The sequence below is a fragment of the Eriocheir sinensis genome, unplaced genomic scaffold (genome assembly GCF_024679095.1).
Source record: "Eriocheir sinensis breed Jianghai 21 unplaced genomic scaffold, ASM2467909v1 Scaffold316, whole genome shotgun sequence".
Lineage (NCBI taxonomy): Eukaryota > Metazoa > Arthropoda > Malacostraca > Decapoda > Varunidae > Eriocheir > Eriocheir sinensis.
The window spans coordinates 408,164-411,717 of record NW_026111628.1 but is presented as its reverse complement, the minus strand read 5'-3'; the positions used below and the strand labels follow the sequence as shown (position 1 = coordinate 411,717).

Below are 3,554 nucleotides of genomic sequence, written 5' to 3'. Positions count from 1 at the left end.
CAAAACTTTCCCATCTACGCCTGATCCTGTGATTTTAGTAATAGCCGGTGATGAGGGACTTTGTCGAACGCTTTACTGAAATCTAGATATAATGTGTCGTAGTTTTCATCTCGGTCAACCGCCTCGATTACTTTAGTGTAGAAGGACAACAGGTTAGTAAGGCAAGACCTATCCTTTGTGAGCCCAGGCTGTAAATCATAAATTAAATAATGCTTTTCTAGATGGTCCCGAATTCTCCGGGCTATAATTGACTCCAACATCTTTCCTGCAACTGATGTTAAGCTAATTGGGCGATAGTTTGAGGTGGCTGACTTGTCTCCCTTTTTGAAAATCGGCGTCACATTAGCTACTTTCCATTGATTGGGCACATACCCAGAATTTACCGACATCTTAAAGATATCGGCAAGAGGGCCACTAAGGACTTCCTTGCACTCTTTCAGAACCCTTGGGAATACTTCGTTTGGGCCCGGCGATTTGTTTTTCTTCAACCTAGTAATCTCATCCTGGGCCCAGATTCACTAACGCCTCGCAGATACGACAATCTTAAGTGGATCCAATATGGCGGAAATAAGAATGTCGTATCTTGCGATTCCCAAAAGAATCTTAAGTCCGCCATGTTTAGATTTTCCTGCCTTAACGCTGTTTCACACTCCCGCCGACAGACGGCGTAGTGTGATGTTGACATATTTCGTTCAACCAATGGCAGCGCTCGATACATACGTACTCAAGAGACAGTAGCCAATCACAGGAACCTCAACACCAGTGCAGCATGTGGCCCGTGACAGAGGCAGACGATGTTGTCTGCCCCACCGGGAGTACGGAGATGAAGTGAGGAAGTTCAGGTAAGCCAATCACTTGTCATGTGGAGAGTCAGCTTGGTATATTGTTGCTAAAACGTGCTAGTGAGTGAAACATTTTTGTTAACCTGCATGAAGGTATCCTTTAGGTAACGTTATAAACGTGCCTTTCTGTCAGTTTTTAGCCATGACTTTGTCCTCCAAGTTGTCCATGATCAGTCTCATTACCCTGTTTTGACCTCCTCTATAGGTAAAAGTGTAATATACTTGCATGCACCAAGTTATCTCACCATGGAGAGGGGAAGGGATGTGGGTGCACACACTTCAGTACGTGGTGTCATTTCAGTATTTTCATAGAGGTGAGGCCATTTACTGAGCAGCAGAGCTTAGCAAACATATCAGTCATTAAGATTTGCCACCAGGGCACTGCCCAGCAATGTGGCTAGGATTAGGAGTGGAGCTCAGACATTGTCAGCTGCTCAGATATTGGGAAGTAGATAAAACGGCATACTTTCAAAGAGCTCGCTGTTATGGCTTAAAACACTGTCGCTACTATAAATGCAATAACAATAAGTAAAGCTCTTTCATAGTGCTTGAGATAACTAACTTCCTATTAAAACATAGATACTTTACATTCTTATAATAGTGAATTTAAAGTATCTATGTTTTAATAGAAGTTAATTTATCTCAAGCACTATGAAAGAGCTTTTACTTATTGTTATTGCATTTATAGTGCGACAGTGTTAAATATTACAGCTTGTTTTCTTCATTTCCACAGATTAAGTTTATTAACTATGTAAACTTTCTACTTCATTGCTTCTTAACCTTTAACTACTAGCCAGTCACTTTAACCTCTCTCTCTTTCTCTCTCTCTCTCTCTCTTTCTCTCTTATGATCCTGGTTATGATGACCAAGCAAATAATTTTCCTTTTATAGGAGACTGAGTGTAACCTGTAAGTGTAGTGGGTGCTACAACACCTAGCAGCCCATATGTCCCAGCAGTGGTGCAGCGTCGGACCCTTAAACTTCCAGGCAGGAGACACAAGATAAAAGATTCTGAAGAAGCAAGACCAAGCATATATTACTGGATAGTTTGCAGAAATGTGTAGATTTCCTTGAATCGTCTCAACCAGAATGACTGCAATAGCTGGACCTTTACAGGACTTTGTTGAATATTGCAGGGCATGAAATTCTGTATTTCTTATGCATCACTAAAGGTCTCTTTTGATTTCTTCAAACATGTTTTGTATTTGCAATTTATTTAATTGTTTTCTGTTGGAAATAACATCTAAAAAGATGTTTAATAGCAAGCTGTGAAGAATTGCTCCAAATAGTACACACCACGGTGCTCTATGCTTTACATTTTATTAAGTGTATAATAAGCTCAGCCATATTGTCCTGCAGTTAATTTTTAGTCAGATAATTTCTCCCCTTTTTTTACAATTTAAGTTGTGATTGTGTTCATGTATACCAGCAGTTCTTTCTTTAATTATATTAGTAAAGAAGTTTTTATTATATATATGAAGTCAGATTAAGTGACTTTCAAAAGCAATATAATTAAGTCCATTTAGCCTGTGTCACTCTCAAAGTTATACACCTCCGTGGTCTACTGGTTAGCGTGCCTGGCTTCTACTCCGCAGGCCCGGGTTCGAATCCCGGCCCAGGCAGTCTGCGTGCAGCTCACCCAGCTGTTCATCCTCCCTCTTGGGCTGGTCGATAAATGGATACCTGGGGAAATCTGGGGAAGGTAATCTGTGGTAACCCAGATATTACACTGGCCCTGTGTCCCAAGGTAATGGGGGCTCCCTTCCACCACAGTCTCAAGGGTCAATGTTACGGAGATGAGCACCGAGGCCATGCGCTGCTACTACGTATCCCCCCAACTTTACTACTCTTACTCTCAAAGTATATAATTGTGTGTTTGTGTGTATGTGAGTGTGTGTGTGTGTCACATCCTGGAAAGCCCAAGACTTCTTTCAAAACTCTGATGACTCGAGAAAGAGTCTGGCTTCCAGCTATATCTTGAGAGCCAACAGTCATCGTGGAAATTTTCTAGGTATAGTGGAATGTGTTTTGACAGTGGGCAGTGCCATTGTCTTTGAAGAACTCTACCGAGTTCTTAACGAAACACCCATACACCAATTTGCTCGATGATTTCCTTTATTTTATTGCCAGTACACTATTTAACACATTTAAATATTTAATAATGTATATATCAATGCCCACTTTTTCATTATGTTCTCAACTTGTGCCAGCAACATATGAGTCAGTACTTTAGTAAGGTTAGGTTACATAAATGAAAAAAGTGCATATTTGAGTTAAAAACAGAAACATTATTTTCTTGTCAATACCCAAAAAATAACTTGAATTTCAAGGAGAAAGATTTTTTTTATAGTCTATGGACAAAGAACCTTTATTTTCTGGTTTTAATGTTGTGCTATAAGTAGAAAATGAAGTAATTATATATTTTTCACTTAACATGAAATAAATATCAATATATATAAATATTTTGCCTCAACCTAAAATCATAAAATACTTTTTCAATTATAGTAGCTATTAAACTATGAGTGGGAATAAAACTGGGTGATGAATCAAACCTTGACAGGTGTTGCTAGGTTGCTAATTTACCAGCAATAGGTTACCATGTGATGGAGATGAGCACCGAGGCCACACACAGCTATGCGTATGCCCCAACTTCACCCTACCCTTACTAGACACATCATCTATAACACCCAGTAAAACTAGCATACTAAATAG

The 3,554-nt window shown here is 39.6% G+C and overlaps 1 long non-coding RNA gene across 1 annotated transcript; it reads left to right on the top strand.

The window, feature by feature from the left end:
- The first annotated feature begins 506 nt into the window (after positions 1-506).
- On the top strand, positions 507-3,302 carry LOC126991660 (uncharacterized). The gene is made up of 2 exons (XR_007745736.1): positions 507-842; positions 1,734-3,302. It is a non-coding gene; the product is annotated as an uncharacterized LOC126991660 (long non-coding RNA).
- The last annotated feature ends 252 nt before the right edge of the window (positions 3,303-3,554 follow it).